Consider the following 12917-nt stretch of genomic DNA (forward strand, 5'->3'; position numbering starts at 1 on the left):
TTGAGGCGTTGAAATGTGAAATAAATGAAAGTTTTGGGCTGCTAGGGACCTATATGAAATTCGGCTAGGCTTGGGTTTAATGAAATTTCATGAATTTTGTGTATTTGTGAAATAGGGACTAAATTGTAAAAATGTAGAACTTTAGGGGCTAAAGTTTAAAAATTCCCAAATATGTGTTTGTGGACTAAATTGAATGCATGAATAAATGAGTTAATTTTGAATCTGTATAGATCAAGAAAGAAAGAAATCGGATTTAGATCAGAGAAAATCAAAGGTTATCAAATAGTCGATTCAGTCCGTTTATTTCGAAAACAAGGTAAGTTCATATGCAAATAAATGTCTTTAAATTGAATTATATGTGTTCAATTGTCATTGAATTGCCATGAATGTTGAATGAGCAAATACGAGCAAGAATCGACGAAGTTACAATATCTAAATGTCTCGTAAGAACCTTAGGAATAATATAGGATACGAATGTCATGACATTGGGATTACCGAGATGTGATTACATGTAAGACCATGTCTGAGACATTGGCATTGTATTGTGATTACATGTAAGACCATGTCTAGGACATTGGCATCGTTATATGATTTCATGTAAGACCATGTCTGGGACATTAGCATCGATATGTGATAACATGTAAAACCATATCTGAGATATGGAATTGTATGAGCTATATATGATTTCCGAGTATCCTTAATGATTCCGAAGGCTTCAACGGGAAAAGTCAAGTTGAGAAAGAATGTGTGAATGAGTTAAGTGACTCAGGTACATACGAGATTCATACGAGTATTGAAAAGGGAAGTATTTGATGAATTCATTTACGATATTGAATATGTATACATTGGGAAAGGTTTGTAAGCTTATATGTGCTTACTTATATTTTGCTTATTGATGGAAATGATGTTTACTCATGTGGTAATTTTATTTGTATATGGCTTACTAAGTATTTAAAGCTTACTTTGTGTGCTCTTTCCCTGTTTTATAGATTATCGAAGCTAGCTCGGATATCGGGGATCATCAAGAACTGCCATCACACTATCGACAACTTGTTGGTATTTTTGGATGCTTAGTAAATATGGTATATGGCATGTATAGGCTAGTGAGTTGTTGATAAGTTTTGAGTTATGGTATTAGCCGTGAGATTTGGCTTGTAAATATTGGTGTGAATTTGGTCATATAAGTTGGCTTAATTCATAAGTTTGATAGGTGATATATGATGCATATAATGTCCTATATTTTGGAAAGTTTAGTATGGATTCGTGTGTTTGCTAGATAGCTAATTGATTTGGTTAATTATAAATGCTTTGTCATGGTTGATAAATGCCATGTTGTGAATTGGTTTTAAGATGATGAATTGATATGTTTTGAGACATGAAATAGTTAATAAGATGGTGAGAAAATGCATATAGAAGTTAAGGTTATGGCATATTGATTTGGCATGATTTTGGTTGTGAATTTGAGTAGTGTAATGGATGGAATTTTAATGGCATGAAATTTACATGAAATGGTCATTTTTGGTTGCCTATTGTATATGAAAATGATGCCAAATGAATGCTTTTAGGTACATGAAAGATAGGTGGGAAAAATGGCTTAAATCAAGCCTATTTTCATGCCACACGGATGAGCACACGGGCATGTAACTCGACCATGTGATCCTTTAATCCTAGTTAAAACAAGTCAGAAGTTACACAGCTTAGACATACGGGCATGTCTACTGGCCGTGTGTGGCACACGGGCTAGCATATGGGCGTGTGGCCGGCCTTGTGGCCTAAGTCAGTATACCCTCTAGATTTTACACAGCCATGTCACACGGATGTGTCTCTGGCCATGTGACACAAGTCAGTATGTATGCCCTGTTTCCACACGGCCTGTGACACGGGCATGTCTGGTGGCCGTGTGCATGGGCATGTGAACCCTGAATGCATGAAAATTTTATAAGTTTGCCGAAGTTTTTAAATGTTATTGATTTAGTCTGGAACCTCTTTTAAGTATGTTTTAAGGACTCATATGGCCTTATAAGGGACAATATGAATGTGTTGAATGGATTTTTATTATGAATGCATAAATGTATGTGAATGATGTGTATTGTTCAGTAATGCCTCGTAACCCTATTCTAGTGACGGATATGGGTTAAGGGTGTTACACGTGACTCATACACTTTGATATAAGTAAAAGCCTGAGTTTGAATAGATAAGGAATGGAAAGATGGTGCATTAGGTGTACGATTTCTATAATACGTAGCATCATTCAAAATAGTGAAATTAATAGCCCGAGACATGGGTAAATGGTATCCTCTAATTGGTATTGCATGGTTGATGAAAATTAAACATGGTCACGGGTTGTTCATATTCGTGATAAATGACTTTATTTCTATTTGGTAGTGATTGACTTTTCATGAAGTAAGATGTAATGGTTACAAGAGATAAAGTAGGATCATATTATGGAAGAAAATATTATCCCAATACACTTATGATGAGGTAATTGGATTAGCACTGATTAGATGCTTTCGTAATCGTATGTCATTAAGGAGAGCTTAGTCATGATACTATAGTGGAATGACTTTGTAACTAAATGAGTTTAAAATTAATAGGTGAAAGTCAAAATTTAATTATAAATCATTTAAACCCTAATTACATATGTCAAATTGGTCCCTTCGCTAGCTCGTTGAAACTATAAATGAATTGTGTATTGGATCGAAAATGAACATAATGAGAACAGATAGAGAAATGGAAGACACTAAAAAATGTTATGGTTTTCTCCAAAATGGATAAGAAATGATTCATATTCAAATGATAATGGATTACTCAGAAATGACTGAAAGAATGAGTTTATGTTTTTGAGTAGTTTTAAAGCCCCAAAATGAAAATAAACAAATTTGTCATAGTGAACAGATTGTGTTGTGAAATATTGAATATATTTTCTTAAAAATTTTATTGGGGGTAAAATCGTCATAATTTACTATTGTAACACCCTTACCTGCTATCGTCACGGAACAGATACAAGGTATTACGAACATAACATATACCAAGATAGAAATATGTCATCCCATTTGATAATGCATCGTATAACATATATCTTGAACAATATTAGCCAACTTTTATGGCTTGTACAAAGTAATGGTCGAAATCTTGTAACTAATATTTTAAACCTAGACAAATATGACACATAACAAAATAATTTTTGCCTACTATACATGCCATAATTCAAAACATTTAGTTCAAATACCCCAAAGTATGATAGTGCGGGTAGATCTTCACGATCCTTGACTCGAGCAAACGGAGAACACTATAAGACAAAAGAGAGAAAACGAAGTAAGCTTATAGCTTAGTAAGTAGTATGTAAATACTAATTTAAGAATCTAACATGTTTACACAACAATTCAAGTATGTCTACTTTAACTTCACTACTTATTCCACTTCGATTAAGCTGTCTCTGCTGTGTCATATTCACTAAATAAATCATAACTCGAGTTACAAAACTCGAAATTCATATCCGTAAAATTTCCTGAATCTAGACTCATAAAGCTTCTTGCTAAATTTTTTTATAATTTTGGTTCAGCAGATTAGTACAATTTATTAGTTAAAGTTTCCCTGTTACACAGCCCGACTGGCCTGACCTCTGTCCACTACGAATTGAATTTCTCTCAGTACATAACTCAAACAACCCTGAAGTCTGTTGTATTTAAAACTAGTCTCAATAAGGAATTTAGGCATGTAAACTATATTTCTTAGTTTGCTTTGTACAATTTTTAATGATTTTTCAAAGTTGGAACAGGGGATCACGTATTCATCCTGAGCAAGTCACATACAATTGTAAATATCTCAAAATATAGAATTCCTTTGTTTGCCCTGCTTCTTTTATATGAAAGTAGACTCGTTAAGCTTTAATTTCACATCTCATTCAACCTCTAATTATATTCCTCCTATTTTTGGTGATTTTTCAAAATCACGTCACTGCTGCCATCTAAAAACAGTTTTAATACTAATTTCACTCTTTCACACATTCTTTATGCTAACCTCATTTTATCGTATATATGTATATGCCACAATTCATTTTCACCACATTTCATTCACTATAAGTGTAGGTCCAAACCACAATGTCACCACAAAACCATCCCGTTGAACAATTCGGATCAATCCTCGATATTTAACGGTTTCAAAGACACTGACCCCACCATCATACTTCATTTAGTTCGGCTCTCTTGTACACATGGGGAACACTTAGTACCACTCATGCGACCTAGCCGATTTGTCTCAGTAGCTCTCTTGTCTACATGGTGTCCTTCACTTGGAATCACGCATGCGACCTAGCTACATTTATCTTTCACGTAGCTCTCTTGTCTACATGGTGTCCTTCACTTGGAATCACGCATGCGACCTAGCTACATTTATCTTTCACGTAGCTCTCTTGTCTACATGGGATACATCTCGTATCACGCATGTGACCTAGCTACTACTGAGGTGTCTCGTAGCTTTCTTGTACACATGATGTGCACTCAGCATCATACATGTGACCTAGCTACGCCCTCTATTTCATTCGATCTCCAATGTTCAACCGGATCTCTCTCTGTATTTATTTCCATTCTTCCCATAGTCAATTTATATTTTAACATCAGCTAGTATATTTATATAATAGGCTGAAATATAAGAATGTACATGAAATTATTGTAATATTTACATACAACTTACCTTGGTGCAAAATATGGAAATTTTGCAATTTAGTCCAAAACTTTTTCTTTCCCCGCTCGAGGTCGGCCGTGCCTTTCTTGATCTATAATAACACATTTAGCTCATTTAATACTCATACTATTTATTTCAATCCAAAAATCACATTGTAGAAAAATTACATTTTGCCCCTAACTTTTACAAAATTACAATTTTGCCCCTAGGCTCGGAATTTAATTTCAGCCCTTATTCTTATGTTTTATGATATGTTGAACATTTTTCTTCTACAACAACATCAAATTCCCACTCTATCATATAGTTATGAACATTAGGTATTTTACCGATTATGCTTGCTTTTACTCGTTTTCACTTAAAACCGAGTAGCACAAATTATTTAACACAATTTAAAACCTCATATTCTATCATAAAACATCAAAATACACAAATTTCACCTATGGGTATTTTTCCAAATATGAACCCTAGGTTAAATTATTACTAGCATAAGCTTAATCGAGCTTCCGGATTCCAAAAACGTAAAGAACATTAAAAACGGGCTTAGAATCACTTACTATGGAGCTTGAAAGTTGAAGAATCCTAGCTATGGAGAGAGTGAAGTTTCGCAGCAACTAAATGGGGAAGATGACTATTTTGTGTTATTTTTCCCATTTTATTTCATTTAATATCAAAATGACTAAAATACCCTTACTACTAAACTTTCCAAAATTCCTTCCATGTCCTAAATTTGTCCATGAACTTAAAATTGGTAGAATTGCTATTTAAGACCTCCTAATAAATATTTCAAAACAATTTCATACTAAAAATTTCTAGTATGCAAATTTTGCAACTTATTCGATTTAGTCCCTACTTTCAATTTAAACACTTTAGGCATAGAATTTCATCACGAAATTTTCACACAATCATGCAATCATATCATAAACCCCAAAATATTTATAAAACAATTATTTCTATCTCGGATTTGTGGTCACGAAACCACTATTCCGATTAGGCCCTAATTCGGGTTGTCACAACTATGGGTAAAATTGGGATGAGAAAATTATTTAATTGAAAAATTAATGTTTATTTTGGAAAATAAAAAAATATGTATTGGGTTCGATTAAATTATAAAGTGGGGTTAAAAGTCCAAAAAGCACATATAATTGCGCCCAAAACAATGAGAGGCCTGAATCCCCATCATAATAAATATGAGGGAAAACGCACTCTATTAGTCCTTTTCTCTTTCTTAGTTAGACTAGGAAATTGTTTTTCTATTTGAAATAAACATCTACAATTCAACAAGGACTTTACCTTTTCTCCCTATAAATAGAAGACACCGGTAGAGATATTTACACAACTTTAAGAGATTGTTACTCTACCAAAAAATAGAGAGATATTTATTCTCAACTATTAAATATATTTTTCTAGAATAACAATTCTACTGGTTTCTACTAAAGAAGAGAGCTTTTTGTTTTCACCTCAAAAAGAAAAGAAAACTTTTTCTAGTTCTGTGTTTTAATTCAATTGGTTAGAGCCCATACTCGAAGTAGATCGTGGTACAAGAATAGCAGAGAAGATCATTTGGTTGAAAGCCAAAAAAATCAAGGATCTGCTTATCCGAAAACACAGGTACGATTTTAGTCTAAGGTTTATTGCTATAAATATCACAAACCAGGTCGATTTTCAAAATTTTAAATTTTCCGCTATACAAGAAAACCATTTTCAAACCGGATTTTTTCCAACACATTAGCCACAAGTTGAAGGAGTCTAGTTCATGAACACCAAAAGAGGTCACTGATCATACTTAAGCTTGTGGAGATGATGAATTGTAGCGTTAGGCGCAAATGAGTCCCAATGATCATTACTAAGAGATCTGTAACAACCCGGTTTTAGCTAAATCAAAATAGTGGTTTTGGAACCATAAATCCGAGGTCGTAAAATTATTTTAATATTATTTTTTGTGTTTATAGCATGTGAATATATATGTGTAAAAATTTCATGTGCTAACTTTATCGTTTAAGTGGTTAATTTGAGAAAAGGACTTAATCGTGTAAAATTCAAAAGTTACATTCTATATGTTAAAAGTGTTTAATTACCATGGCTTATTAAATGAAAGGTCCTATTGTTGTTATTAGACCATTGTTAGTGGAGATGGACATAAATGGCCTTATATTTGATGATTAAATGGTTTATTAACTAAGGGTAAAATGGTAAACTAAATGTTAAGTTAGAATAAATAAAAGAAAAATAATTTAAAGCTTATATTCTCATCATTTTGAACCCAAAATAGAAGAAAGAAGAAGATATTTTCATGTTTTAGGGTTCGGCCATGTTGAAGCTCAATTGAAGGTCCGTTTTTGTTTTGTTTTCGATGATTTCTATGTTTTTATGATCGTTGCTTCATGTTTTAGCTAGCCCGTTCCTTAAATTTGGAATTTGTTGATGATTCTATGAACTGCCATTGTTGAATCTATGAGCTTTGTGACAGTTGATGATGAAAAATGGATATTTGTTGATAAATTATCAAGTTTTATTAAGTGATTTTTGACAAAAATGTCAAGTAGGGATTTATTTGTGAAAATGTGAAAATATGTGGTTAAATGTGTGAATAAATGATAAATATGAGCTGATATATATACTAGGAGAATTCTTCTAGCATGTATTTGAAAGAAATTGTGTAATCTTGTCTATTTGTGAAATAAGGACTAAATTGTAATAAATGTGAAAGTTTAGGGCTATAGCGTAAAAATGCCCAAATATGTGTTTGTGGATGAAATTAAATGAGTTATTGAATAAATGGATTAACTTTGAATGTATATAGATCAAGAACGAAAGAAAATGATTTTAGATCGGGGAAAATCGAAAGTTGAAGAATAGTCGATCCAGTCCGTTTATCCCGAATACGAGGTAAGTTCATATACAAATAAATGTCTTTAAATTGAATTAGTGTGTTTACTTGTTATTGAAATGTTATAAATGTGGAATGAGCAAATATGAGAATGAAACGATAAAGTTTCGATATCTAGAAGTCCCGTACGAACCTTAGGAATAGTATAGGATACGAATGTCATGACATTAGGTTATCGAGTTGTGATTACATGTAATACCATGTCTGGGACATTGGCATTGTATTGAGATTACGTGTAAGACCATGTCTGGGACATTGGCACCATATTATGATTCCGTGTAAGGCCCTGTCTGGGACAGTGGCATCGATATGTGATAACATGTAAAACAATATATGGGATATGGCATTGTACAAGCTTATGTGATTTTCGAGTATCCTTAACAATTCCAAATGGTTCAACGAGCAAAGTCAAGTCGAGAAAGAATATGTGAATGAGTTAAGTGACTCAGGTACATACGAGATTTATACGAGTATTGAGAAGTGAAGTAAATTATGAATTTGATTAAGATATTGAATATGAGTTCAATAAGAAAGGTTTGTGCACTTGTGTGTGATTAGTTATGTTTAGTATATTTGAATTGATATGCAAAGTTTCATATAATAGCTTTATTTGTATATGGCTTACTAAGCTTTTAAAGCTTACTTTGTGTGTTCTTTCAATGTTTTATAGATTATCGAAGCTAGCTCGGACATCGGGAATCACCAGAGACCATCATCACACTATCGACTACTTGTTGGTACTTTTGAAGTTTTGTATATATGGTATATGGCATGTATAGGCTAATCATTTTGGTATGTTTTGAGTCATGATATTAGCCATGAGATTTGGCTTGTAAATGGTTGTGTGTATGGCCATTTGAGTTGGCTTGATTTATATGTTGACAAGTGATATATGTGATGTTTATAAGTTACCATGTGTTTTGGCATGTTTGTCATGGTCGTTGGTTTTTTTTTATTCAAAAGTTCTACCTGATTGGAGAGCATGGTGACTGAATCGACGTTAAAAATGCCAGCTGCTTTCGTTGGCTTTATCCTTATGACTTGCCACTGATAATTATTCAGTGACATCTCTTCTATAAATTCATAAGCATCCTCAGGTGTCTTTGATAAACGCCAAATTATGCATAGTTTTACCCCAAATACTTAGCATATTTATGGATGTTTACTACTAGATTTATGAATTTTGGTGCTCTTAATCTGGTTATTTCATGTTTTGTACTCAGGTGAGCACCAAGAGTCAAAATGAGCCAAAAACAAGCTAAAAAGGGACAAAACGGACCAAATCGAGAAGATCACACGGCCTAAGCCTTGCCACACGGGCATCTCACACGCCCGTGGCCTTCGAGGGTGTTGACCAAGGTTTACACGATTCACACAGCCTGGCCATTGAGCCCAGACGGCCGTGGCAATTTAACGGATCGAACACGGCTTGGCAATCACGTCACACGGCCGTGGCACACAAGCATGTCCCTTTTTCAAAGAGTTGTATTTTACACGGAAAACAGTACTTAAAGAGGAAGAAAGCTAATCCAAAGCCTATATAAACACCCTAAGTATGACCCAGAGGGGAGGCCTCTTCCAGAACTTTTCTGGAATACAGAACCACATGCCAGGAATTACTTGAAGGAAGCTAGACGATCCATCCCAAAAGCTGGAGCTACTCCAAGACTGAAGATCTCTTTCAGAATTCCTTCAGGGGTTTTAGAGTTTTCTTCATGTTTTGTTATTTTTATACTTTTGAGATGTACTCTTATTTTATTATGAACTAAACCCCTTAGATACCTAAGGGGGATAAAACCTATGATGGATCTTGTTATTATTATCTAATCGTATGATAAATACTTGATTTGTTCTTAATTATGTGTTCTTAATGCTTGAGTTAATATTAGGGTATTAATTCATGATTTGATGTGCTTATGTAGAGCAGGAATAGACCCTGCCTAAGAGTATATTTGGCATAATTAAGCAGAGTTGATCGAACGCCTAGAAATAGGGTTACGAGATTTTGTCGGATTAGGGTGAACCTAATATGGGAGTCCATAGAGTGATTTACTGCTTCCCTAGGGGTTTTAATTAAGAAATAAATTTTGATTAATTCAACTGAGGGTTAGACGTTATTAGTCTCGTAGTAACATAGGTTAGGAAGTCTCAAGGATCAAGTCAAGTGAATAAATCATCCGGTTCAGAGTCAGATAAAAGTGAAATCTAGGTGGATTCCTCCTTGGGTGTCATCTTTATCAATTGCTTCTCTTCAAGTCTTTTTCCAAATTTTCTCTTTGCTTTAATTAAGTTAGTTAATTAGTTTAGATAATTAGTTTTAATAAAAAATCCTTTTATTCCTAGGCTAGATAATAAAAAGATAGTTATTACTGGTACTTTTGGTTCCCTTAGGTACGATATCCCGGTCTTGCCGTTACTATACTATTGTTCGATAGGTGCACTTGCCTTTTCGTCGTGATAATAGTTAGTCTAGGTTTGATGTTCATTATAAATATTTATTACTTGTTACGAATCACGCGATCAAGTTTTTGGTGCCGTTGCCGGGGAACTGAAATATTAGGAACACTAAATTTTTATTACTTTAGCCATTTATTTTTCTTGCAATTTTATTTTATTTTATTATTTATTAATTTACTTTTTCTCTCTCTTGGCAGGTTTTTATAGTTTATGACTAAAAGAAACCCATCAGGACTATTACTTCTGATGAAGAAATCGATCGTACAGTTTGTAGAAATCAAAGAGAAATAAGGCGTAATTTACGATACACGGAGAATGAGCGAGAAGACGATACTCAAACTCCAACCGAAGAGATGGCCAAAAACCTAGGCGATCAGCTGCCTCCTGCAATTGTAGCTAATCAAAATTCTGCTCCACGTACTATGTATGACTATGCTAAATCTTCTTTAACAGGAACTGAGTCTAGTATAGTTAGACCTGCTATTGCTGCCAGTAATTTCGAACTAAAACCTAACACAATTTAGATGATACAGCAGTTTGTTCAGTTTGATGGTTTGCAGGATGAGGATCCCAACACGCACTTGGCGAATTTTCTTGAATTTTACGATACATTCAAAATCAATGGCGTTTCTGATGATGCCATTCGTCTTCTGTTATTTCCCTTTTCACTGAGAAACAAAGCAAAGCAGTAGTTGAACTTGTTACCACGAGGGTCTATCAATACTTGGGAACAAATGGCTGAGAAATTTTTACTAAAATATTTTCCACCAGCTAAAACAGCTAAATTACATAATGATATCACTTCTTTTGTTCAGATGGATTTAGAAACACTTTACGATGCATGGGAGAGATACAAGGACTTACTGAGAAGGTACCCTCACCATGGGTTACCGCTTTGGCTGCAAGTCCAAACGTTCTACAATGGTGTGAATCTCTCGACAAGACAAATGATTGATGCAGCTGCTGGCGGAACCATCAACAATAAAACACCAGAAGATACCTATGAATTCATAGAGGAGATGTCACTGAACAACTATCAGTGGCAAGTTATGAGGAAAAAGCCAACGAAAATAGCCGGCATCTATAACATCGATTCAGTCACCATACTCTCTAATCAGATAGAACTTCTCAATAAAAAGATTGATAGTTTTCTTGGTTCTACGCAGGTACATCCAGTAATGAGGTGTGACTCAAGTAAAGGAGGTGTGCATACAGAATACCAATCCTTCAATCCTACAACTGAAGAAGAACAAGTCAACTATATGGGTAACAATAACTTTAGATCTCAAAATAACCCATACAGTAATACCTATAGTGCAGGTTGGAGGAACCACCCAAATTTCTCCTAGGGTGGTCAAGGGAATCAAAAGCCAAAAAATCCTCAGGGTTTTCAACAGCCACCTTACCAACAAGAGAAAAAACCAAACCTTGAAGAGATGCTTTCTAAATTCATCTCAGTGTCAGAAACTCGTTTCCAAAATACCGAGACAGCACTTAAGAATCAACAAGCATCGATCCAAGGACTTTAAACTCAGATAGGCCAGCTGTCCAAACTAATCTCCGAATGACCACAAGGTAGCTTACCAAGTAATAATGAACCTAATCCGAGGGAACACTTCAATCCAATTAGCACTCAAAATAAGGACGGACTCATTGCACCCGAGCCAAAAATACAGCAAAACAACGCGATGAACAAAGGACGAGAAGAGGTAAACAATAATGATCCCAAACAGGTAAGTACGAATCATGAACCCCATGTGCCATATCCTAAAGCGATGAAGAAAGACAGAACAGAAGAACAATTCGATGAGTTTGTCAAACTCTTAAACAAATTACATGTTAACTTACCCTTTATTGAAGTTCTTTCGCAGATGCTCAACTCAGCAAAATTCTTAAAGGAACTTCTGAGCAATAAAAGGAAATTAGATGCTACATCGCATGTGGAACTAAATGCAGTCTGCTCATCTATTCTAAAGAATAAGCTACCTAACAAATTGAAAGATCTAGGGAGTTTTACAATTCATTGCTTCATTGGTAGTTTATCTGCGAATAATGCTTTAGCTGATCTAGGGGCAAGTATAAATGTTATGCCCTATAAAATGTTTAAACGACTCAACCTCGGTAAACCCAAACAGACTAGGATGAGCATATAACTGGCTGACAAAACAGTTAGATTTCCTCAGGGTATTATTGAAGAAGTTCTCGTTAAAATTGATAAGTTTATTTACCCAGTAGACTTTGTCGTCTTAGATATGGATGAGGATAACGAGGTACCTTTAATTTTAAGACGACCCTTTTTAGCAACTACCAGAACCATTATTAATGTAGGCACAGGAGAGCTAACACTTCGTGCAGGTGACGATGCAGTAACACTTCAAGCAAGCGACTCAGTCAAAACCTCTAAAACTCAAGATAACACTATAAAACCTATCGATGATAAAACTAATACTCAATCATCCTTGCAGGAACCCCCTCGAACCAAGAAAACGGAGACAGTGCACTATTATCATGTAGAGAACAAAGACACCTATGAGGAACGAAGGCTTCAAATAGAGGAGCTAGATGAATAGGGAGTGCACAAACCGAGAACACGTGATAAATCGAAACTAAGCCCAAACAAGCCCGATACCTCTCCTAATCAACTTTAGGTTGGCGATAAAGTCTTACTGGATGCCGTAGATCCCCATATTGTCACTACCACACCAAATGAGGAAATCCCTCTTACGGTACTTAGTATTTTCCCATTCAGTACGGTTGAGGTGAGTTATCCCAAGTTCGGCACTTTTAAGGTAAACAACACCCGATTAAAACCTTATTTTAAGATTGATAGCAGGAACAAGGAGTATGAACTCCTCAAACCACCATAATAAATCAACAGAGAGGTAAGTTG

General features: G+C 34.7%; 1 non-coding gene across 1 annotated transcript; it reads right to left on the minus strand.

Annotated features, from left to right (window-relative positions):
• Positions 1-10810: 10810 nt before the first annotated feature.
• On the minus strand, positions 10811-10916 carry LOC128282360 (small nucleolar RNA R71). Its single transcript, XR_008272621.1, has one exon. It is a non-coding gene; the product is annotated as a small nucleolar RNA R71 (small nucleolar RNA).
• Between the last annotated feature and the right edge of the window lie 2001 nt (positions 10917-12917).

Source organism: Gossypium arboreum, chromosome 1 (assembly GCF_025698485.1).
Source record: "Gossypium arboreum isolate Shixiya-1 chromosome 1, ASM2569848v2, whole genome shotgun sequence".
In the NCBI taxonomy this organism is placed as follows: Eukaryota; Viridiplantae; Streptophyta; class Magnoliopsida; order Malvales; family Malvaceae; genus Gossypium; species Gossypium arboreum.